At 36.6% G+C, this 27,220-nt stretch overlaps 1 protein-coding gene across 14 annotated transcripts in view; it reads left to right on the top strand.

Annotated features, from left to right (window-relative positions):
• Positions 1-27,220, top strand: part of LOC106791553 (protein turtle) — a 222,452-nt gene that overhangs the window by 65,271 nt on the left and 129,961 nt on the right. The window lies entirely within an intron of this gene.

Raw genomic sequence — 27,220 nt, 5'->3', positions numbered from 1 at the left:
CTTTCTCTCTCTTTCTTTCGTTTTCTATTTATTTCTGTAGCCTCAGCAAGTTCACCTGTAAAAGCATTCAGTATACTACTCACGGTATATAATCCGATAGGGAATTATACTGGGGTATCTCGTGTTGATCTTGGAACATTTTGATACCGATCATTGAAAATATAAAACAAAAATTTATTTATTTCAATTCTCTTTATGTCACTGCATTATAATATAATGGGAATTGTGTTTATTAATACGAACGTTTAATTATATTTACGTGTAATTATTCAAGCATCATTTTACTAGACCAAATAATATTCTTTAATACGATATTATCTTCGATGAATTGGAAAATATCTTGATACGCGATGATGGGCTTTTGCTTTGCCTTGTCTGGTTGATCGTCGAAGAACGTATGGAATTTTATCGTTAAAGGCAAGCTAGCTTTCTCTTTATTGCGATAGCTTTTTCTCTTGAATCGCAGAGCAAACACTCTTGTAACGTTAACTAAAGAGACAAACAAAATTGAAAGAGGGATATTTGAATTTCCAAGGATCCTTCCTTTCATTATAATCCTTCCTAATCTTTTTCCTTTTTTTCTTCTTCTTTATCTTCTTTCTCTCTTTTCAGTCAGTCTTTCTTTCTTTTTTTTCTACCTTTTTCTTTTTTTCGTCTCTTTTCTTTGAATCGTTTTTTCTTGATATCCTTTCGCGATCTTTTCCTCGTTTCGTGTTATAAAAGCCGAGCTCGCTCGCTCGCGCGGACGCAATCAAATTATCTTTGAAAAGAAGTGCATCGTGACCTCTCGCACGATTTTATATTTTCACCTCTGACCTTTCGCGAACGTCAGCCCGAGACCGCAGCGATATACGTACGGATACGGACGTACAGAGTTTGTGGTAACTGTGGAGTATTTAAAAGCTCCGGCCACTCACGAATCGGCTCGAATTGCTCCATTTTCCCGGATCGAGAGTAGAATATATATTTATACATATAGATATACATATATATATATATATATATATATGGAATATATCGTAGAGGATATTTTCATTTGTAAAGAATTATAACGAATCAAATATTACCATAATAATAATCTTTAGATTAATAGGAATTATTTGTACGTATATTAAATTCGTTATTGTTATTAAATTGTGAAATTAATTTTGATCGATTTTCATAAAAAAAATAAAATAAAAACAAGAACAAGATAAAACACCGGAAAATATTATCTATGATTAATTTTCTAGAACAAGAACGATGCACGAGATAAGTTTTAATAAATATACGCGTGGAATACCACGGATGCCTGTTTCGCAAATTATTTCTCAAATTTCTAACCCATGTCTCTCTCCACGCATAGTTCGACGAAGCGGGAACGACTAGGGTTTACTAATCGCGTGGCAGTTATGCGCACGTTGTTGATCGATTCACTTGGAAGAAGAAGCATCGACGGGCTGTTGAACGCCTACTGTGCTTTTTTACTTTCCTGGAAAATATATGGAAGAGCTCAAGTGGATGGGGTGGATGAGTGAGCGGATATAAATTATCCTGCTAGCAAGAAACATCGTTCTTAAATTTTCTCTCGTTTTTTCTACCTCCCTCTCTTTCGTTTTCTCTTTTGCACACACACACACACACACACAAACACACATAGAATTTTGTTTATATTAATAAAACTGAATATTTTCCTCGTAAACTAACGACTAGTTATCTCGTAAAAACTAAGAAATATTTTTTCATCGTGAAAAGGATACATCCTTATAGATCCTATTCGTTTACAATAAATGTTTGATGATCTATCGTAAGAATCAAAATCGATCTAACGTAATCCATATTGGCATTCGCGATACTTCATTATCCTTGCTTTCGATATAAAGTAAACAGAGATATCTTTTGCAACGTAACGAAATATCGTAGGTAGAGCCTGAGCTCCTTTTATTCTCTCCTCTTTCTTTTCACGTTGGTGTTCGGCTTTGATCAACCGGAAAGAGATCATCCTCGACGTTGAAGCCCTGCCACGCGTTACAATCTCTTTATCGTGGCGTAAACACGGGCCCCGTTTCTATTTCAAAAAACAATTCGTTGGATCGTCCTAAGTTTCATTCTCATTTTTATTTTTTACGAAACACGCGTTAAACGAATATTAACCTAAACGTAATATCGCGTTCAACGAAAAGATCTAGAAAAATAATACGAATTATTATCAATCCCAACCATTTTTCGAGTAGTCCGTTTTTTTACCAGTCAGGTTCGCACCTAGTCTACTGGTAGGTACACACATAGAAGTAGTACATTTTTAAAAGACTAAAACCGAGCAGGGTGAGACTCGAAGAAGGGCGAACGTGAAAGAAACTAGTGGTGGTAGTAGCAAATGGGGTAGTAGAAGAGAGTCAGGGGCTGCGAGGGGTCCACGGAGATTAATCAGAAACACCTCTCGTTGAGAGAGGGTGGCCGTGGAGTGGGGATTTCAGCTGAGTTTCGTTCTCTCTCTCTTGAGTTGCTGCCAGCTACCCCGTCGACAATGCAGACGCTCCTTTGTGTCCGCTACTGCTTTGTTTAATGGCTGATGAGATGGAACCTTCTACTACTGATGTGAGAGAGAAAGAGATGGGGAGTGGGTGTATGGCGCCTCGATTCTTTCCCAACGAAATCCTCGACACAGTAAAAGGGAGAGAAAGAATAAGAGAAAGCAAGAGAGGTAGAGAGAGATAGAGAGAGAGAGAGAGAGAACGAGACTCGTTGGATGACCGAAAGCTCGATCGCCCATACCTATGCACTATCACCACCTTTTCTTCTTCTTCTTCTTCGTCTTCTTCTTTTTCTTCCTTTCTCTGTCCTTCCAACTTGAAAGCATTGTTCTCGCGTCAAAATTGCACGAAAATGTCTGGAAGGGTGGAGGATGGGTCTCTGTTACTCGGAGGCGTCAGTCAATCTTCTCTTTCTCCTGTAAGCCTTCTCGCACTTTTCTCAGTTCAAAATGGAACCCAGTTTCTTCTTAGAATGAAATAACTATTTTATGGTATCGTAATATAGTTCGATCGGTGGAATATGAGATATGCGAAGATCGTTGTCTCGAGAATCGCGCTTATTTCCAAGAGAGAGGGTATTGTTCGAAACACACGCGAAAGAAAAACTTCTTTCGAAACGTATAAAAATCTCTCTCTCTCTCTCTCTCTCTCTCTCTCTCTCTCTCTTTCTATCTATCTATCTATCTATCTATCTATCTTTGTCTTTCTTACGGCAAAGCGACATAAGATAAGGGGTAAATAAAAAGAACGGTGGATTGATGAAAGAGAAAGAGAACAAGAAAGAGAAATAAGAGGAATAGCAATGAACTTTCTTTATCTTGTTTGTGTGTGTGTCATGCTGATACTGAACTCTATTAAAGGTAAAGGGATTATTTACCGCACGGCTGCCGGTCCATTTCGTTTTACGTCAGTGATATTAATTTTATCACCCGCTTAGAATTTTCCTCTCCTCTTTTACCTACTTCTTTTTTTTTTTTTCTTTTTTTCTTTTTTTTTTTTTTTTTTTTTATATATATCGGTTATATATTTCGATGGAACCTCTACGAGAGTTCCTCCTTTTATTTCGAATAAGTGTATCATCAGTTACGTCAACGATAACTTGCCAAGATTCTACACGTCACTCAATGTTGAAAGACGTGGAATCAATTTGGTATGGTTGATTTACCTGAGAACGTTTTCTTTCTATTTTTTTTCTTTTTTTCTTTTTACATTTTCCAAGATAACGTTAGATCGAAAATTTTTAACCGAGAGAAACGAATCAGTCCGTGATTCCTTGATGATCGTTCCCGAACGATCGTCCATTTTATTCAGCCACGATAACGGTAATACTTACTCTTAGGATCTTAAATTTCAACCAATAGTATCCATCAAATAAAATGAAGCAATTCGATCGCACAAGAGTACCTTAGTACCTTCCTACGATTTCTCGATCGGTTCTGTTTCAAGGATGGTACGTTTCAGTACGATCGCTAGAAAAAGCGAATTGCTGTTATATACAAACTCACGGAACGATCTCAAGTACACAGGGGTTCGTGTAATGGGTTCATGTATATACAGAAGAAAATTGTTCTCTCTCTCTCTCTCTCTTTCTCTTTGTCTCGTTCGCAAGAAAGAATTGACGTTAGAAGACGGTAGGTAGCACGAATGACTTTTACGTCTATCCTGTGTCTGTCGTTGCTTGGTTATTTTTATCTACTTTGAACAAAGTCAAAGCCATCCACGGATTCACGTGCAAAGCTTTTCTTGCACATACGACGCGACAAAGAAGAAACGTCGACCGTTGAAGTATCGACCGAGAAGAGGGCTCTTCATTTCGTTTTACAATATGCTGCTACCTGTATCCCCCACCCATCCACCCATCCACCTTTGCAGTTGACTCGAAGATCGAATTTGTTGGACCATTGTCTCGAGAAACGAAGATAAGAAAATTGCTAATAAGTTTTTTTCGAAGGAAATACCGAGTCACAATTATCGAACTATTATTTCTTTTCTTTTTTTCAAGCGAATGACCCTGTCGTTCGTAGGATAAAGAAAACTTGTTTGATAGACGTTAACGTTAATTTAAAGAACGTTCAAACGAGTGTTCAATAATTTTTCTATTTTTTTTTTTTTTTTCTTATACTCTTTTTTTTTAGCAACAAACTTTCTTCGAGTTTAGTTCTTTTTTGTTTTCCTTTTATTTTACACATCTCGTTCGTGCGTACATTTTTCCATCGCGACAAAAGTATTTTTTTTCCCCCTTCGAACGAATTGAAAAGTAACAATTGACGGCCGTTTGTTAAATAATTATTTCGACTTTTTCGTAATTTTTAAAACGAACGTTATAATATTCGCGTTTCATATTTGAAAGACCGATTTATTAATTTGACAAAGTGCATCGTCGTACGTATGTATTAAATTACATCTAGATTTATACGTAACGTTCGATATTAATCGAATCCACTTAACTAAATGTTCATCGAGAGATACGGATGAATCAGGAATAAAATCCTTCCCCGCTACGAGTTTTGAATATTCTGAGCGATGGACAATTTAGATTCAACGGGGAATGTCGCTTCAAATTGACAATACGATTTTCCAGCACGGTTTTGTGGTTTTTTTGTTGAACGACGAAATGAAACAAAAATAGGGGAAAAAAGATAAAAGAGAGAAAAAAAGGAAAAACAGAAAAAAAATATATATATATATGCTAGATTTCTGTCGTTGTCATTGGTGCATGCAGGTAAAATGCATGTTGTCCAACGCAATTAATTATTAGTAACGTGGCACAGAGTCAGTATACCTTTTAACGAGACAAATGTCATCAGCGCGTTCTACGAGCTTCGTTCGTGGTATGGTATGGTATGGTATGGGCGGGAGGAAGGGGAGGGGGTTAAAAAACGCACGTGGCGAGGGAGTTAGCGGATGAACTTGTTGATTACGAAATGCGACTGTGTCCATATTCGGTTAATTACGTCGTGTATTGCTGCTGCGTATACATATGACGGAAGCTTACCGAAAACGAAGGGATTTGAAATTTTTAAGGGTGGGTTAAAAAACAAAGCTTTTTCACATTGTGTTCAATTTTGTATCGCATTTATATATACGAGTAGGTTATAATAGTTTTCTTTGTATTGTCTAGTACAATTTGATCCGTATATTCTTTTTCTCTTTCTTTTCAGCATCGAGTTACGTTTGTTGATTTTTCATGTCAGAAGCTAAGAAAACATCTTATACGTCAAAGGAATGATCCCTTTTCCGCGTTAAAGTCAAATAAAATTGTTCTTAGCGTAGTCGTGAAGTATTAAAATATTTTTTTTGTTTTTTTTTTTCTTAAATATATATATATATATATATATATATATACATCCATTTCATTTTCATTTGAATGTAATATCGCGTTTGTCCACGGAGCATTGTTCCTTAAAGATAAAGAGCTTTTCGAGTGGATCACGTAATCCATTTTTCAAGGCAAGCGTCGTTTACCAGGAAGCGGAATCTTATTTGCTTCGGAGAGACAAAGGCTTTTCCCTTCTATTACGATGACCATCCTTTAAATCCCTGATCTCCTTCGAACTCTCAAAAAACAATATCCTCCTATAATCATAGGACAAAGTAACCCTCTTACTCGAATCAATAGCGTGAAATTTTATTCGAAAACAATCACGAGAAAAGAAGAAGAATAAGAGTAAGAAGAAGAAGAAGAAGAAGAAGGATAAGGAAAAAAAAAAATAAAAAAAAAAATAAAGAAGGAACCTTTCTATTCGCTCTCGTGTACGCAAGAAGAATTAGGCTCCCTCGGGAGGTGGAAGAGGTCGACATCAAAAATACCTTTGATTCCTCTACCTACAAGATTTCTACAAGTCAAGAGTGCTTCTTCTCTTATGCTCGAGATAGATAGAGAAAGAGAAAGAGAAAGAGAGAGAGAGAAAAGGAGAGAAAAAAAGAAAAAGAAGAGACACAACAGAAGATCAACGTTGAAAAAGAATGATAAGAGTCCTTTTTTATTTTCTGAAGTATACAAGAAAAACAATGCAATTTGTTTCATTAACGATTAGGGTTGACCGAGTAAACAAAATATCGACTAATTACGAACGGATAATAAATGCGATTAAAAATAATTACTCTGAGCGTAGGAAGATGCGATTGGTGCGACATTAGGGGCAAAGCGAGAGAGACAGAGAGGAGAGAGAGAGAGAGAGAGAAAGAGAAAAAGAGAAAGAGAAAAGTGGCACGCGAATCGGTGAGAGATACGCGCCTCCGCGAGGCGTTCGGCTGAGTTCGGGTGGCTTCGTGGATCGTCGGCGGTCGATAGAGCAAACACGGCCGCGCCCCAACCCCCCGGGGGGACCACTAGTGGCGAAGAGACGAAGGGGGTAGTAGGCAGAGGGGTAGCATCCGCGAGAGTGGAAGAACGTTAGCGTTGCTCGAGTGCTCGGGGTGGCTTCGAGCTACCCTGCTGAGAGACGAGAACCATTCACCCTCACGGCATATCATAATTATTACAGGTGTTACACCATTAGGCCCTTCTCTTGGGAACGCAACTACTCTTACAATTCCTAAAACTTTATTCCTCTTCTCTCGTGGATGCTACTACCTCTACCTCTCTCTCTTTCGCTCTCTCTCTCTCATTCCCTCTTTTCTCTATCCTTCCATCCCCTCCCACTTGTGTTATACCCTTCTAGGGGGTGATTTTCCTACAGCCACCTCGTAACATCCACGTGATAGAGTACTATGACGCATTCCTCTTTTCCTACCTGCTTCCCTGATCTCCTGTTTACTCCTCGAAGTAGGTGTAATTGTCCATTTTTCCTAACTTTGTTTCCCGTTTACATACAAAATTGAATGTTACAAATTTAACTAAAAGTTGTATTGTTTTATCTTACGAAAAAAAATTGTATAGATTTTATTTTTATAGTAATTTTGTTGTTGTTGTTGTTGATCTAGTATTTTTGTTGTTTTTTTTTTCTATTTTTTTTTTTTTTTAAATCCCTCTCTTTGTATATTTGATTAACGCGTCAACGATGTGCGCATAGGCAGAATGGAAGAAAAGCGCTTCGATATCGTACAGTAAGCCGGCTCGCCAAAGTGCCTCGAAACAGGATTCTGTAAGCCTGTGGTACAATGGATTTCACTGAATTTAGATAGAGGAATAATACCTGCTTAAACCATTCACAGCATAGTCGTTCACTATGAATGGTAAACCATTTAATTAAACAGAATCCGGATCAAATGGGAGTGACTAGAACCGGCGAGTATAACTTAAACACCGTCCGACAAGTATATTCCATTTACATGCTACCTGAATCACTCGATGGGAACATTCGAACAAATAGGAAAGGTTAACTAAAAGAAATGGGATAAATTTGATAGAGTTCTGAACAATCATCCTAGTCAATTTCATCAGTGGTTCTCATGAGTAATTTTTATAACCAATTTAGATCATTAATAATATAGATGGCAAATGTGTAAATCAATATTCAATGAAATAATTAATTCTTTTATCATATGAATTATTTTCCGATATATTCAAATTAATTCACATGGTTTTTCTTTTACTATGAAAATTCAAAAAGAAAAGAGAAAGTATAGTGAATCTCATCTGGAAGGATGGGTGATGGCACGGAATTAGTAAACTTCAAGACACACGTTATCTCTTGGGGTTCTTTTTAATAGAAAAAGAGATAGAGAGAGAGATAGAGAGAGAAATAAAGAGAATGAAAATGGCAAGAGAGTAACAATATGAAGACGCGCAGGTGTGACGATCTGCTCTAATAGATTACCGAGAAACAGTGTAACCTAAAGATGGTAAAGAATCCGTAGACGGTGAGGGTAGATCCCTCAAAGAATTCGAATGCTGCTAGCCATCAGCATCAACATGCCTTGGCTGCTTTCTCGTATTCACTTCGGCGTGGAGACTAAAACTTAGGAGTAGGAGATCGCGAAACGAAAGGCAAATGGGATTGCCTCTGGAATTTCTCTACGATTTTCCAACTCTGGACCGAGGAAAGATTCCTTTTCTCTCTCACACACATACACACACGTAAATCTTCTTTCTTACGTTTGAAGTCTCGAAGAATTTCCATAAAATATCTCGGAAAAGTCTTGATCGAAAGTTTGTATATTTTCGTTTAACCAACAATTTTTCTTTTCCAACTCATTGCTGTACTCAAACACGTTTTCGGATTTCGAACAATTGACTTTCTTTTTTCGGAATTATGGTGAACGTGATTGAATGAGAAGGGATTAGCGGGTCGAAATTTGAAAAGTTTGGATTTCAACATAGATCGTTTTTACGTTGGTCGTGTCACACCGGTGTGAAACATATTTGAAATTTTGGTAAGTTGACAAGAACGAAAAATCGTGGATCGACAAAATGTTGGCAACGTCAGGTCGCGTCGGTTGCATTGATCAAAACGAGTACGATTCAATGACACCTGTCGTTTACAAGTTTTGTTCAACGATCGGTTTTGCAAAAAATATCGTATCTCTGAATGTTACTTTTGATTTTAAATAAAATAATAATGACGAAATAAATAAATAAATAAATATATATATGTATGTATAAAATTGAAAAAAAGAAACTGCGGTAAAAGCCGTTTGAGATCGTCCCGATCGGGAAATAGGAAATTTATTCTCTCGTCGTGGGTTTACGATCTTTGGGAACACTTTTCGCGAGAATCTGTATGTCGTTAAAGGATAGGTCGAACGGAAGTGCTGTTATGGTGCCTAGGAAACGACGATCCAGAGACTCCTCGGCACATATTAGAGTCGTTAAAATCGATCACCAAATGTCGTTGTTCGATATCTATTCTTCTCATGAATAGATCCCCGTTCCTTTTATCCTTTTAATAAAACATATTGGGAAGAGAGAAAAATTGATCGATAATTTACCTTACCGAACAAAAAACACTTCTTTTCCATAGCGCAAAAAAAAAAAACCACTCGAAAATTAATCGTTCGAGGAACGTTTTTTTTCACGGGTAACACTTTCGTTTTTTTTTTTTTTTTTTTACTTTTTCTTTTTTTTCTTCCGTTCTTTTTTTCCACCTTTTCTTTTTTTTTTTTTTTTTCCATTACGCATCGAGGAAAACGTATGCGCGGAGTTTCTTTTCTTCTTCCTTCTAAGCGTTCTTCTTTCAACCGATTCGAAATAGTTCAGCCAACTGCATTGATGACTGTGCTCCATAAAAGAGGCGGATAAAAGGTAGAGAAAGTTGCTAGGACGCCAGGAGAGAGAGAGAGAGAGAGAGAGAGAGTAAGGGAGGTAAAAAGAAAAAAGTAAAAAGCTTTTTCTATTCCTCCGTTTCGTTTCATCGTTCATGGGTTGGTGGTACCTATTCCCAGCAACACCTTCATATCGAACTTATATACACTGTTAACGTCGTATTTACAGCTTTCCCATAACGAGGGAACAATGTTACTCTCTTTTGAACGACTTGTAGATGGAAAGTACAGGCTAGGATAAAGGGGGGGGGGTCGGGAGGAGAGAGAGAGAGAAACGATAAGATCCTTTATCGAGACATTTTTTCTTATTCCTTAGTTTCTTTTTATTCCGAACGTGTCTAACGAAAATTTTATTATTTCTACGATTCCTCGGCTTTTCCATTCCCATTATGATCTTATTTCATCGAGCATTCCTTTATAACGGATAAATAAATTCCATGGGTTATACGTTTAAACAAGAATGTATTCTTTATCTTTTTTTTTTCTCCCCCCCCCCCCAACTCCCCTTTTATTCCTTTTTTCGTTGCGTCGAAATTGATGACGATCGTAAATCAAGCGACGATGCATATTTCTAATAAAAAACAATGTTTCGGGATTTTATGGTGTCGTCGTTCGCAAAATATCATCGCGTAAAACCGATACCGGTTGGGACATTGAATATGCAGTTTTATTTTTCTCCGTGTATTCGTAAAAATATGCGAATAAAGAAATTTTACATCAACGTGTCTCTCGATGTGTTTAGTGTTTTCTATCCAAACTATATATAAGACGTCGTTTTTACAATCGAAACTTTTCGAATATTCCATGTAATAAATATTGGATAGGATAATCTTTGAGCACAATTTTAATATTTAAATAGGGGGAAAAAATACAAAATTTTCTCTATCGTACAATTTTTATAAGTTCCGTTGGAAAAAAAAAAAATAAAAGAAAAAGGAAATATCTTGCAATAATCGATCGTTCGTTCCCATAAGCCTCTTTTAACGAAGTGACGTAATCCCACGATAACGAAGAGGGAAATATCCGTACTTTGAGCTCGCATAATCTAATCCTCGACTTTCTTCCATTAGCAAAATTTTCTTTGATCCCGTCTATAAGTTGACGAGTTTTATGGTGATTATTTAGTCTAAAAAATTTTATTTCTTAAAATACGATGTATTTTAAGAAACCGATAAAATTAACATTCAGGCATATGGATATTTAATTGAATATTTATTTTCGTAAAAAATATATATATTTATTTGATACGATAGTTAACTCGATAATTTATTTTGTCAGGAATACAAAGGTAATAATTCAAGCGACAAGAAAGTCGAAGAACTGATCGATAATCCTCACTTCTAAGTCGAGGACAGCTAGTGGTAATTCAGTCGGAAGTCCGTAATTCCAGAATCGGAATCCTCTAAAAGGACTCGTCAAGCAAAGGATGCGCCTCTGCCACTGCTCGTAGATTTGAACGTTCTCGTTCAATGAAGGTGAGAGTCTCTCCTCTTCCCTTGTTAAGGATTTCGCGTTTGGAGTAATCTGCATCTTTCCTTCTCTACTGAAACTCGTTGTCCTTATTCAAAACCACAGTTTCTCGTCAAGCTGCCGTTACCTCATGGACGTAGTAACGTCTAAGCTGCTCTATTGTATCCTCTTGTGTCGTACATCTCTTCTTCGGTAAGACGTCTTTCATCGAAGCTTGCTTTAGAGACAATTGGATTTTCGTCTTTTCGATTTGCATTTTCGATTCTACCAAGACTAAGATTCTTTAGAAACGTTACTAGCCAAGTACTCGATAAGTTATTTGCTTCTAGAATAATCAATGACAATGAGTAGGATCGATCGATTGATTAAATAATACTTTTTTATATATTTTATTTCTTATTTAATATAATTTTATATTTACAATATCGTATATGTGTGACACGTGCAAAAATTGAGCCTTGGAGTTGGAGATTGGATCAGATGACCCACGATCATTTGCTTTTTGATTAATCATTCTAATCTCGGATCTATCGAGAACCCTATGAGTCAACTTCCCCACAAATTTTATTTGGATTGGAACAGTTCGATTCCCGCAATATTTACAATTGGTTCTATCAAGTCAATCAGTTAATCTAAGAAATGTATAATAATATCGTTTGCGTGCGAATGATACTCACAATCAGTAATATTCCTCATTCCGATTAAATAATCTGTTTCGTTTCTTTATCTTTCTTTGACTTTTTTTTCTTTTCTTCCTTTTTTTCTGATTAAAATGTTCGACACTTAGTAAATCGAAGTTTGGTAGAAAATTAATCAAGAATAAAGGAAGTTTTCTTAGGAACTCGGGACGGATGATTTACATTCTCGAGGGAACGTAGTAATTCGTGTTCTCGTTCGGTCACGATACGGGAACGGCTCGGCTAATTTCGTGGAGAGCGCTTCCTGATAGCAGACAGTAACTGCTTCGAAGATGTAATGGGCAATCTGCGAAGTGATGTTCCAGTCAAAGTGCCGGCTTAATCGATGCTTCGTGCGCAATTCAAGAAGGAAGAGGGAGGCTTTTTCGCCCTGGTCAAGATTCCGTCTACATTATCGAGCTATATCATTAATTACGGGATACTTTAGACCTTATCCGATGAGTCATTAGAATGACCTAATGATTATGTTAATTTTATCATTTAAATACGCACTTGGATACACATTCACATTTTATTCGCGTATACGATTTAATATTAAAAATCTTTACAAACGAAAACAATCGCAAATCAAAATATTCTAAACACCGAGTTAGCAAAATAATATACAAGTTGACAATCATATATCACTTTATCACAATTCCTTCACATATTTTTCATAAGTTAACGATAATCCTTGACAGGTTAGAATTCATCCTTTACGCAAAATCCGTCCTACCGATAAGACACGCTCGACGAATACTCCTCAAAGACAAACTTCGCTAACGCTGAAATATAGTCGAAGATAAATTCCACGATGAAAAGGAAGTTTCTCTCAGGTAGGTGGAGTGAAATGGGTGGGGGAACAAATAGGGAGAGAGAGAGACTCGTTCCTCGTCTTGCTTCGAGCTAATCCGCGAGCTAGAGAACAAGAGAGTGAAGGAGAATGAGAGACAGAGAGAAAGACAGAGAAAAAGACAAAGAGAAAGATAGAAAGGGAGGGAGAACTTAGCGTGTTAAGTTCGTGCACCCTTAGTAGTTGCTGCAGGTGCTGCGTGAGGTCGTTGGACTCGTCTTTCGTGACCTAGACAACCGGTTGCACGGGACACGTAGACGAAGCGGAAGTACCAGGCCACATCAGGCTGCTGCTTTTGCTGTTACTGCTATGGTAGCAGTTTCTGCGAAGTCTCGAAGGTCGTGCTGCGAGTGCGACGGAAAGACAGGGAACAGAGAGAATGTGAATGAGAGAAAGAGAGAAGAGAATATGCAGAGAGTGCAACGTCGAGATGTGTACCGCTCATTAGCAAGTGTCTCAACTTTTGTCAAGTTTCGCTGATGGCTGTATACTGGCGACCCTGTCGACATCCCTACTACCGTCTTTCCGTCTACTATGCTAAATGCATGTGGCGGTTGCCGCGTTGTTGCCTTTTCCTATCCCCCATCGTCTTCCCTTCTCTATCTTTATCTCTGGATATACTCATTTTCCCTTGTCTTCACCGATCTCCAACTTCCATACCTTTCTCCTTCCTATATAAACTCTTCCTCGAGAGTGAACGGCGTTGCTTTAATTGCTTAATAAGCCTAAACCTTTTTCATTCATTCTATATTTCTCCTTTTCTCTTCGTGTCTTCGGCCCTTATAATTAGATTTTCATTCAGATTTTAAATAACGATATCGCGGATGATATTATATTAAGTTTGTAAAAATTCAAATTCTCTTTCCCATCTTTTTTTCTACTTTTAAGATATGATACATTAATCATTGTGTTGCCCGAAAAGATTTTCACTCGATAAGAAGAAGGGTTTTCCCTTTTTTTTTTTTTTTTTTTTCATAAAAAGAGAGAACGTTTCTATAACGAAGAAAAGTAATAATGATAAATCGTTTGATTTTGGTCACGCCATGAGATAAAAATATTCCAGCACGGGTCTGAGATAGTAGATTGCTGCTTTTACTCTAGCAATTTGTGAACGCGGTTGCATGGTCAGTTAGTCGTTTCATTTTAAACCTTTCCTATTCCCCTATTCTACTCTCGAAATCGTACGCATTTTCTGTTTCAAACGCATTTTCTGTTTCAAACGCATTTTCTATCTCCCTCTCTCTTTTTCCTATCCATATATATATATATATACAAATGCTTGTACAGACAGTGTGTGTTAGAGAGAGAGATAGAGAGAGAAAGAGGGAAACAGTGTCGAGAACGTCGACGAATGAGAGAGGAGAGAACCGCGCGGTGTTTGCACAGTCGCCGGCAAACATTGTAATCCGGTAACACTCTGCCTGCGAGGATTGGTTGTGGCTGGAGAGGGGTGAGGAGAGTAGCGGGTGAAAGCGTGGGAGAGAGGAAAATGTGTTCTCGCACGTAGGTATATCTGTATGTGTTTGCGCACGGTTGTATGTCCTATATGTAGGATCTCTACGCGTTTGTGTGTGTGTCAACGTTGAGAAAAGGTGGGGGTGTTGTTAGGTTGGTGGATGATGTAGAAGGAGAGGGGAGGAACGAGTCGATGTCAAGTGATGGTCCGGTGACACTTTATAGGCCGAATGTCAGTCTGCTCATACAAAGACACACAGTGTGTGAATGAACGAGCAAGCACGTTGCTCTGAATTCGTTTCGAATTACGCTTTAATGTTCAAAACTACCACTATTACGATTTCGTTCACGGATATATGATCTGGTATTTTGGAAAAAAGTATCCCCTAGTTTTCATACATATTTTGATTTTTTTTTTTTTTTTTTTTTTTTWWTWWTTTWMCYTYCYTTTTTTTTTTTAACCATTTTATTTTTAAGAAACGTTTTTACGAGAGAAAAATATTATGAAAATTTAAAATCGTTTACGAGTGGAAGCGTTTATATAATAGAGAATATATTTGAAATTAAAGAGGAAATAGTTTGTTTGAAGTGTTTCAAGGAAATTTTGAACAAGAAGGTAAGAGGAAAATGTTTTACACATCCGTTGATGGTATAGATTTAATAAATGCATAAAATATTATATTGAAAACAAAGATAGATAAGTAAACACAATGGCCGAGATTGTTAGAGAAAATTGATTGGTAAACAATTATTCTATAAAGTCTTCGTTAAGCTATAAGGAAAAGTTGGTTTATCGAATAAGGAACAACAAGAAGAGCAACCGGTCTCTCTCTCTCTCTCTCTCTCTCTCTCCCTCTCAGTACCGGGTATCCTCCTACTCGTCGTTTCGTATTCATTGACTAGGTGATGAAGGAGATGGACGCAAGAGAAGCGGAAGGAGGAGAGTTCAGAGTGGTAGAGGATTACAGGCGAATTAATCCAGCGCAAGGGAATTCGGCTCGACTTATGAAGGAGGAAGGAGAGAGGTTGGTGGTTTCTCGAGAGACGTTTCGCTTAGTTTCATCCAGGCGTTAAGGTCGCTTCTGGATCGGTCGATCTGCCGCCAAGGGCTGCTACCCTTTCTGCTGTTGCCTGTCTGCCGCCTGGTTGTAATAGTAGTGGTGCAGTGCAGTGCAGTTAGTGCTGTTGCTGCTTCACTGCAGATAGCGATACGAAGTTACTCGGAACTCTGGTTGCGACTTGATAAACTTTTGCTTTTGCGACTAGAAGAAAGTCTGTCTCTGTATGTGTGTGTATGTGTGTGTGTGTGTGTGTAAGAGAAAGAAATATATAGTTATCTGATATGCGACGTGTTTTACTTTTAATGTCTACTCTCGAATCTCGTTACTATCAATAGATATCGGAAAATAGAAATAGAGGTATCTCATCTGATAGACATCACGTTTCTTATAACACACCACTTTTCCATTCTCTACTCCTTCAGTCTGTTAACGAATCACAATGAGAAAGTTGAATGATTCTCTACTACGAGTTTCTCATTTAATTTCCATTAGAATTTTATTCGTGAAGTACGTTTGACTTTGCCATGATAATAGCTTTCATTCGAACGCTTTTTAGATCAATTCACGTTAGTTTCTATCGTCTATTTCATTACTTTTACGTAGAGTTCGTGTTGTCTCACTCTATTTCTATCTAATTCTTCTATCCTTTCGAACGTATTCATCATGTTCGTATGAAAGGGGAATACCAGTGATCTTGAAATTGAATAATATTCTAGTAGAATATCTTATCTTAAATTAATGCTTCGTTTATCCCTTACTTTCCTTATTTGTGTCGGTTAGATAATTCCAATGAAATACGTGAAATTATAAATTAAATTGTGTAAAAAAACATTTAATCATCTTAGTTTCAAAACTTTCGGTCGATTTTTTATTCGAAAACTGTGTAAAAAAGAGTTTTCTCTTTTTTTTATCTTTTCGAAAGGAAAGAGAGAGAGAGAGAGAGAAAAATGGAGCTTGATGACATATTGACATAACGACGTCGTAAAAGGTATTTAGAGATCGCTTATACGAGGGTAAGGAAAGAAAGAAAAGACTTTTAGAAGGAGTGGTAGCCGAATAAACTAGACAGGCTCGGCTGACGCGAGAAACGAATGGCTCGTCGTAATCGCAGAACCTAAACGCCCGGCATTTGTTATCTTTAAACCGTGTAGAGACGAGGAGTGACTCGGACAAACCGGAAAAGATACCACAAAAGAGGGTTGGAGGTAACAGCAGGAGAAAGAAGGTTGAACGGAATGATTAGCGACATTTAATGCGAACTCACCGTCGTAGATTTTATTATGTCTTCCTCGTTTTCTCTTTCTCCTTTCTCGATGTGAAAAAAAAAAAGAAAAAAAAAGGAAAGGGAAGAAAGAAAGGAATATCTTTTTTAATTACACGGGGGTTGGAATAATTTCACGTATAATTTCATTAAAAGTCCGAGCTTATTAATTTTCAGAATTCGAAAAATTCCTTTCTCTTATTATTTTAATGAATTCAGTTTTTTTGTTTTTTTTTTAGTCAACGTTGTTATTATCTGTTCTTTTTTTTTTTTTTTTTAGTAAATTAAGACACTTCAAGGTAGCATAGACACGACTGGATCTGACATGAAGGAATGCAAAGAGAGTAAGAAAGTAGAAGAAGAAGAAGAAGAAAAAAAAAGAAGAAGAACAGAAGACATACAAAGTTGAGTGAAAAAAATGTCGCTCAAAAAGAAGGAAAGAGAGGGTAGGGTCACCAAGAACGGTTTATACACAGAAGACAGTAATGGACCAAAGAGAAAACGCCTACACTGAGTATATAGCGGGTGGAACGACACAAAGGAATGTGAAACTAAGGCAAACATTTTTTTCTCGCACCGGCTCTTTCGAAGGCGTACTCCCACTACGGATATATATACTGCATATATTATAATGAAACAAAGTGCACTCTCCGGTAATGTGAAAGGAATTCTTTTGAATTCGACGAAAAACAAGTAACCTCTTCGAATTATTCAAGATTTCTTTTTTTTTTGACATAGTCGCATCAGTTTTATTCCATTTCAATTATTCTCAAATAAATTAGGAGGAGACAATTTTATTTGATTGTTTTATCGTAGCTCAGTTTACCGAAATCGTATTGCAAATGATTTTCTGACGAATAATAGTTACTCGTATTTGATGCAGGAATATAGGATCATTAGGGGTAGCTAGCTAGCTAGCTAGCTAGCCATGCATAATCAAAAATCTATTGTTCGAATGATACACTGGAAATAGTTTTGTATTCAAGTCGTGTAAATTCGAGATGTATTATATATTATCGAGAGACACGGTGAGAACAGTTTGCGACGAGCTTGCATTGATAATTATCTTGATGCAGATATCCAGGTAATTTATGCTTACATCGTTTGGTGGACGTCAGATCGTACCAAGTGTTGGAAACACTCTGGAGAACATCACACCATCGCGTATTCGAGCATTCGAGTGCCCAAATTAAGCTCGAGTCGATGTTGAATCAGACGATGCTCCGCTTGTGGAAATGCGAGAAACGCGTTAAATCAAATTATTCGGTACGTTTGTGTCGCCTAAGGAATCTATTTCGCTAGAATCTTGTCTTATTATTTAATGTTCACATCAAAATAAAATATAATCATCATTTCAACGTAACGATCTTTATTTTAAAACAAAACAAAAAAGAAATAAAAGCAAATAAAAAATTATCCCTTTTATATAAATCAAATGTAAAAGGATAAATTTTTTAATTTCGTTTTTATTATTCGCTGCTTTGAAATGTTTATATTTTTTTGTCTACAGGATATTTTTAAAGTTATATTTTGAACGTAGTATAAAATGTTGCTAGGTCAAGCTGTTCAGTCTATTTTTCGTTCTATCGGCAGGACAAATCCATAATATCTTCCTAACCTCGAAACTCTTCCTATATGGTGTACCTAAAAGCTTCCTTCTCCTACGTTGTACTGAGATTATGGGTTTATTATAAAACCCATATCCCTGTTGCATTTTAGTCAGCTTGCCAGTGTGTATATACCTACTGTCTAACCCCCTTTTTATTCAACCTCTCTTACAGACTAAGAGGGTAAAGCATGCTACGAACGAGGTGGTAGCGATATAAAAGACGAGAATATTAGTTGCACATGACTTGCAAAAAACTATTACTATTTACAGCACGAACTTTACTAGCTTAAGCTAGAGAAGACGTTAGTATAATGCAGTGTAAAAGCTTCGTGTAACAATGAGCAACATAAATCCTAAGAGTTGACTACGAAATTCTTTCCAAATGTCGACAACCCCTTTTTTTCCCCCTTTTCTTTTTCTTCTTCTTCTTTTTTTTTCTTTTCGAAGAGAAACTACTTTTGGGAGGATACCAAATGATTTTTAAGAGAGACGAAAAAATGCAAAATTTTAAGGGAAACGCATTATATTAAATGGTGGAAGAAAAATGAGGAAATATCGATCGTACGGGCAAAATTTGCGGGAAATACGCAGAAAACCGCGCAGCGGGTATAAACAATTTAAAACGCGAAACGAAAAGTGAAAGGCTGTGAGCGTATTTGTCAGAACTGGTGACAGTGCGAGGGGGAGGAGTCGAAACTCATTGTCATTGTGTGTCACGTTTGTCTGTACAGATACTTTTAACAATTTTAGTTAGTTTTTGAGTACAGTGTAAAAATGTCTGCAGACAAAAGAATAATTAATCATGTAATAATTTATTAAAGTTACCAACACATAAATAATGTAAGAAGTGTTTTACTTTTTTCGGTCACGTGTGGGTTCCACAAGCTCTCTTTTCTTTTTGTATATTAATATATTATATTATATTTATTTATTATTTTCATGATAAATATTTCTTTTATAATCTGAATTGTTCACTTCGATTTAATAATTTTCATCATTTTGTTTTACAATCGCTGTTTGATCTCTCTGCTTCTTGGTATTTACAGAATTTCGAAATAGAGATCGTTTTAAACGAAAGTATTTAATACGTGTTATAATACATACGTTCATGATTCACGTGGAAAATGCCATATGTCTCGTTGTTTTTTTAATACAATCCGTTAACATGTATATATATTTGTCCTTTATATTTTTTAATTAATCTGCCTCCAAGCAGAAAGAGAGAAAGATAAAACGAACGATGTAACGGAACAAGGATATTTCTATATAGTTTGGTTCGTTTACGTATATAAAATAAAACAGATCGGAGCATTCGTTTAGTGAGACGCGAAAGGTACAGAATTGTAAATATAAAAAAATCTTTTGAGCTTGTTATTTATTTTTTTAACAACAAAAAAAAGAAAGGAAAAAAAAACAAAATTTCGTCGGTATTAGTTGTTTCGTTAATTATTGTGAATATTACACTTTATTGTGATAAAATAAATGTGAATGATGTGTTACGTGATTACTTTAAAATGTGTATCTACAGTACCTGTACTGCATGCACATAAATATATACATTTGTATGCATACACGTGTATAGGAATATAGAAATTTCCATTAAAAATAAAAAAAATAAACGTAACGAGAGAGGAAAGAAAAACAAGAGAAATGAGGTCAGCGACAGAACAAAAGGGCAGAGGGCTCGTTGACTCCGTTATAACTGGCGAACACATAAATTGGAGGACTTTCGGTGTCGGATTGCCAAGAGGGGTTAGAGGGAAGAGTTTACCGGGGGTTGGAAGGAGAAGGAATTGTGTTGATGATACTGATAGCAATTTGTTTCCTTTGTTTCACTTCGCAATTCCTTTCCGTTCCTTTTCGAGTAACACCTTTGCTTGTGTTCATTTTAAAGTAATGGTACCACAAAAGCATTGATAACCGAATTCATTCCATAACGAAGACGTCCGAGAAACGGACGTAGTAAATTTAAAATCCTCGTAGAGGGAAGGGGGTTTAGTTTCACGTGTAATTCTTACACATCTATATATATATGTATATATATTTTCTTCATGCGAATTTACGTTACATTACTTTCATCTTGGAAGATAAATCGAAGATTCGTTCGTGCATTAAATCTTTAAATAATAGGATAGTAGAGATGGAAAATAAATGGGTTATTATACGAATCCAACCTTCTTGGGGGCGCCATTCTTTTTAACTTTTTCTTTACCGCTACGTGCCAGTTCAATTGGATTTTATAGGCCGACTGTTAATTATTCCTCTACAACCCCCTTATCCGACCTTTTCTTTTTCCTCCCGTTTTCTTTTCCCCCTTCTTTTTTTTTCTTTCTTTTCTTCTTCTTCTTCTTCTTTTTCTATCCTTCCTTCCTTGAATCCGCTATCTCCGGTTCGTAGAAATATTAATTTCTCGATTTCCTTCGACCCGTTATTCTCGACTCGTCTTTCCCGAGTAGCCAAGGAAAAGAAAGGAAAAAAGATAGGAGGAGGAGGATGAAGTAGGAGGAGGGTTGCCCTTAATTGGCACGATTAAATTAGACATCGACGATTCGTAAGAGAAGAGAAAGGACACGGTTACAGCCAATAGGAACGTAGCATCCCCTTAACATTGGACTGTATCAACACCGTCTCAATGCGGTCGAAAGTGCGCTTCAGCATTTTTCTTCGTGATAAATGTTTGTCGACGGTAGTCATTGTATAACGAGGGACTCGTTTTTTTCAAACTTCACCTTCGAGGAATGAAAAGTAGTCAATTAAAAAAACGGGTTATTAATTGAATGCCTTCCGATAACGGTATTCATGTTTATTAATCCATTATAGGGTTTTTACAGTTATCAATATTGTTTCGATAATGGCTCAGCTAAAATATTTCCATTACTTCGTTTTATATATATATGTATCGAATGTTAATCAAACAAATTGCGTGTGGTTTGTTTGGGGAAAATTACGATGAATATTTTCTTTAATAAAATAATATAATAGGTTACAAATATATATTAACAAATAGGGTATTTTGAAAACGCAAATGAATTGTGTAACAGATCTCAATATGAGATAATAAATATGAGCACATATGTATTTGTTTGTAGAAATTATATACATATATACACAAATTCTATGGAAAACATTGTAACCACCGAGTGTGGAAAATCGATGCAATATACGCAACCGATATATCACGATAAGTGCCTATTGTCGATCGATCACAATACGCGATAATATCGGGCCGACGTATTCGAAAGCGATCCACGTTTCTAAGTATCTCATATCGGAAGCCTCGATTTTATCGGCGAGAAGACGTTCTCTTGCTGTTCGATCGTACCAACCTCTTCGACTTATCGCCAAACATCGACAATTCTTCCTGTCCTATATTTCAAAGTGATTTATACTTCTTGTATTCCCAAGCAAGATTCAGACATTCTTATCGCATCAGACGTAAACATCGATTCGTTAATAACAAAAGGTTTTTTAAATAATTAATTAACGTTCCTTTTTACATTCGAATTACGAAAATCTGATAATATTTATTTTGTCTTCTTTTTTTTTAACAATTACGATTGTTAAATTTTGTAATATCGTTGTAGAATAAATCGAACCTTTTGTTCGAACGAAAAAATCAATGAAACGAGACGAACTTTTTATTTGTTAAAAAAAAAAAAAAAAGAAACAAAAAAATGAAAAGAAAAAAATAACCATTAGATTCGACGAGAAACGTCATGTTGGAATATAACCGTAAAAGTTAGTCGCCCGAAATCAAGGAGAGAAGAAATAAGATAGGAAGAGAAACGATAATTGACGACGCGCGTTTGAAGAGATAAAAGATAAGGAAGAGTGAGGAGTGGGGAGTGGGGGGGGGACAAATGATCATGTCGAATCGAAGGGAAACAACACGGTCATCGGCAGGGAATTCGTATTTTGCACTCGATTCGAGTAGATTTCAAAGTCGATGCACTGATTGGAGGTTCTACTCTAGTCTTTCTCTCTTTCTGTTCTTCGATCATTATCCCTAGAAATAGTGAAAAAAAGAAGGAAAGGAAGAGGAAGAGGAAGAAGAAGAAGAGAGAAAATAAAAAGACAAATTAAAGGAAAGAAAAAAAAAAGAAAAAAGAAAAAAAGAGGAAGAAAATGCGAAGTCTTTCGACCGATTTCATTCACCTTCGATTATTCCCTTCATTTTTCGCGTCACTGCTGTGTACTCTTGGAAAAAAAAAAGAAAGAAAAAAGAAGAAAGAAAGAAAAGAAAAGAAAGGGAAAAAGACAGAAAGAAAATGATAGAAAAAGAGAGTAGTAAAAAAGATCGAAGGAAAAAGCGAGAGAGAGAGAGATAGAGATAGAGATAGAGAGAGAGAGAGAGCCAATGCGATAGAAAATAGGAAAGAAAGAGAAGACTCTAAGATGACGGAGGTTATGTGAGGAGAATGGGAATCCTGGCGTGGTATTAGCTAGGGAATTTTCTATTTCAGATTCCGCGAATCTATTTTATCTTAAACTTCGTAATTCCATACCGCCTGCCTACCCACGAGCACGAAGGAATTCAGCCGCGCGACCTTTCATCCTCTCTGGATAATCCAGCCGCTCCCTCTTTACCTTAACCACCTATCTCCTTCGGTGTCCAACTGTGAGAGATAGTGAGACAGGAAGGGAAATAGAGAAAACCTAGAGAAATAAAGAGAACGAGAGAGAAATAATATTCTTATATTTCTTTTTTTTGCTTGACACAGAAGATATCACACAGTCACTGGGTTATCGGGTTTTTTTGAATTTGTTTTTTTTAATATATTGCGATATCGTTTACACTGTGGACTCATTTTGAAAGTTACAGTTCAACGATACTAATCGTAAAATCGTCCTACGGAAAATAAAGTTGTATTGAGTTAATCTTCAGCATGGCTAAGTTTACATTTATTTCTTGATGTCGAATTTAATGATATTTGATCTTAAACATATTGATATCTATGATTTTGTTAACAAATTTTTTTTATACTTTTTTGTTAAGGATGTTATGTATATAGTGTGACATGTTAATAGTTTTACAATTTTATTATACAAGAGATCGTACAAGAGAACAATTCGACCTCCGAAACGAATATTTAGTCGGCGTTGTAGGAAAAGCTCGATTGACGTGTGTAAGGGATGTATTTTTTTTGTTTTTTTTTTTTTGTTTTCTGACAATGGTAAATACGTAGATATTTAGACTTGTACATATATGGAAGTCGCATTCGCAGTTAGATAGCCGCTTTGCATACACACTTGACCCATTGATCGCTGTACTATTTCGTCCTTCCGCACGTGGGACTGACAACGTAGCAGCAGCGTTTACGATATCGCTATATCCCCCAACATTTTCGACCTAAAAAATAAAACAGAGAGAGAAGGAGAGAGAGAGAGAGAGAAATAGATAGAGGAAAAAAGCAGACCAAGCGAATAAAACTCAAAACGATTTTCTACGTGTGTCGCTTATTAAACCGCGAACACAACCTACTTTTTTTTTTGCGTTTCTTCGTATTTACCTTTAATTTGATTTCGTATTAATTTTGTTAATTCATTCATTTCGAGTGTTTTAAAACCGAAACTCAAATATTTTCATATTAAATATGCCGGATAATAGCTCGCGATTTGAATACGCGTGCATAAAATTTCATCAGGCGTGTATAGCGTTGTTCAATAAATATCACAAAATCCTTGATAAATTTGAAATACCGGAATCCCATAGGATTAAATCGAGCAAGAAACAATATCATCGTGTACCCACTAATATCATTCAACGTTATTTAAACGTTATATATGAAATATCCATTATAATATGGGGAAAAAATGACGGAGTATCTTTTGTTTACCCGATACCACCCCACTCGCACTATATCAGCTGTTTGGTGTATAAAAAGGTTCCAGAGTTTAGTACTAGTACCATTATAAAGTTGAACGAGGGTAAGTATTTTATATAGCTTAAAACTGCGTCATATCACCGTACGACAATACTTTCATAAACATGACGCGTTATCGTGTACCGTCCTGGGCGGAAATTAATTTTCAAGTCAGTCGTTGTCAAAATTCAAAATTCAGCTCGTGCACTTTTGCGCGTTTTCACGGCCCTTGCTTACTTCTCTCAAACGAGCATCCTAGTTACGATACAACACCTTCATTCCATTTCGTCGTACGACACATATATACATACATATATACATACATATGTAATAACACACACGTAGGATCATTTACACGTTTAGGAGAAACGTAGCGATCTCTCGTTTTCAACGGTCCTAACGTTTGCCAGAGGGGAATTGGACAAGGTAGGCTAGAAAGGGTGAACCTGCCAGTTTGTGTGTACGTGTATGTATGTGTGTGAGTGTATATGTGTACAGGACTTCGAGACTAACAACCCCCACTCTTCAGGCTTCCCTTCGTAACGTAATTGAATCACGCTTCCCGGCTAGCGAGGCGTAAAACGTGGATTAAATACGGCGCATACGTGGAACCGAAACTGGTCCTCTGCACAGAGGGACCATGAGAAGAACAAGGGAGAGAAAGCAAGAGGGTTCCTGAGTGATTTGAAAAGCTTTTCCCACAACGGTTACGAATCGTCCAAATTCCAGGCTTATAAAAGGTAGAAACGACGATGACGACGACGACGGCAACGACGACAACGACGATAGTTCAGCTTATGTGTTTTCTATTGGCCAATGTTGAGGTCACTGTTCAGTGATTCGTCAACCATACCCTTTAATTAATCCGTTCCACGATCCTTTGATAGCCATGCTTTATTTCTTTCTTTTTTTCAGTCTTTTACCTTTTTACAGTCGTTGACGCAATTTTTCTACATAATCCCGCGTTATAAACGAAAACACATACACACACACACGGAATATAGTGAAAGAAAAGAGAGAAAAAGATAGATGAGAAATAAAAAAAAAAAAAGAGAAGAAAAGAAAAAAAAAAACAGAAATATAAAAAGAAATATGATATCGATGGACAGGAATGAGGTTTGCGTTTCACGAAGGGCTTCTGATATTTATTTATAAAGCAACGAGAGAAAGCGTGGTGTATTCCATCTCTTCTATGGTTGCGTGTATACCTTTCAAAATTGGCACACATGAGTTTCTTTATCTATCTCGTTTGAATAGCTCTTTCTTGTTGTTTTTCTTTCTCTATCTTGTTATTTTTTTTTTGTTTTTTATTTTTCTTTCGTTATCTTGTTTTTTTTTTTTTTGTTATCATTCTTCCATCGACGTGTATTTTTCTTTTACTCACTTTGCATGTAAGCTTTGGCAACATTTCGTTGTTTTTTTCGAATCATCAATTTTACCTCGCGTTTACCTCCGGGTAATATACAATTCGTTGATAACCGAAAGCTGGACGACAGTAGGAAATTACGAGAATACTAGATACGCGCTGATACTGGCTGAAAATTGGACAGATAAAGTCGCGAATGTGATTCTATGAAAGCATGCAATCCGAAGAAGGAGCTCGTGCAAACCAAATTGCTATGTCTCATAGTCCCGACATTTTTCTCGTTATTTCAAGCTTACCATCTATTCTATTCTATTACTTTTTCTTATTTTCTCTCTCTCTCTCTCTCTCTCTCTTTTTTCTTTCGCGTTAAAAATAACACTGATTTAAATATTAATATCGTTCGCGGAGAATAATTTTACCGTATATTGTTTTTTTTTTTTAGCTTTTCTTCCTTTCCTTCTTTCTTTTTTTTTTATTCCACCTCCGCCCGCCCCCACCCCTCCCCCCGAAGAAGACGAAAATTTTTATTTCAAATCGTTCCTCTTGCAAAATACAAATGTTATTCATCCAACATGTCTTGTTCACCCGACAATGTTTACGAAATTTATGAATGTCACGATTATTTCGGGAGGATCCTACGAGAAACCATCAATCTCGACGACCCAGTTTCACTTGCAAGCGAGGCAGACATGGAGAGAATGAGAGAAAAAGAGAAAGAGCCAGGATCCTTTCGTACCTAGCGTACGTTTATGACGGAGTTGCTCTCAAACTGTTTTGTAAGAAAGATAAATAGGCTACTTCGATAAAACTTACTCTACGCTCTTTCTTTATTTCTTTCTTTATGCGGGTAGTGTGTGCCATTATTGAATTATATTATTATACGAGAATTGATTTATTACATTTATTCGTTTAACACGCGTCTTCGTATTTTTCTGAACGGACAATTAAATTCATTCCTTTTTTGTTTAATAACCTTAACATAATATAATTCCTATGATTATTATTCCTCTTTTTTCTTTTTTTTTTTCCTTCCGATAGAATCATCTAATAAATCTTTGCAATAAAAATTTCGGTCTCGTGTGATATATAATAAAGTATTATCTGTTTCAAATTTGAAAGTAAAACAATAGGATGGGAAGAAGAATATTTTGTTTAGAATCGTTGTTAATAGAAAATTTAAGTGACATTAAAAAGCGTAACGCGTTTCGCCGATTCCCGTTTCAAACACATTGGCAACTTTCGATAGGACCTTTACATTCCCAGCATGTACCTTGAGTTAAGTAACTCGCACGTGACAGGAAGATACAAAGCACCCTTAAGGAATTCAAGAGCACCTTTTGCCAATGTTTCTCCACCCATTGAAAGCTCTAAACGATTATATCATAGATTTACTTTCTCCCAAAGGTGAGGAATACAAAAGTTAAAAAAAAAAGAAGAAGAAGACAAGATTCGAGCTTCTGATAAGATATCATTAAAAAAAAAGCTTTGTTTGTTAAGAAGATATGCAAAACCGATGGCAAACGTGAAACTTGTGACAGGAAGTACGGTAAGAAGGATAGGGAGGGGGGGGGAGGGTGGTGGTGGTGTTGAGATCAGAGCCCGCGATTTACCGCAGTAATTACCAAAATTACTGCACCGCATAATGGCGGTAATTATCACCGTAATTCGTGGTAATTGCAACGGCAGTTACCGAATGCGAACACCGAAGCCACCCCAATGCGATGGGGGTTAAAGGTTGTAGGTATCGTTGACTAGCGACAGCGTCTTCTTGGATTTTCCTTCCTTCCTTCCTTCCTTCCTTCCTTATTTCCTCTTATCCTTCCTCTTATCAACTTTGATTCTTCATACCTCGTTATCGATCTTTGGTTAACGAAAATGATCCTTG

The sequence above is a fragment of the Polistes canadensis genome, unplaced genomic scaffold (assembly GCF_001313835.1).
Source record: "Polistes canadensis isolate GaletaPanama2010 unplaced genomic scaffold, ASM131383v1 scaffold_8, whole genome shotgun sequence".
Classification (NCBI taxonomy): domain Eukaryota; kingdom Metazoa; phylum Arthropoda; class Insecta; order Hymenoptera; family Vespidae; genus Polistes; species Polistes canadensis.
The sequence above is the reverse complement of the archived record's forward strand: the minus strand, read 5'-3'. Positions and strand labels throughout refer to the sequence as shown.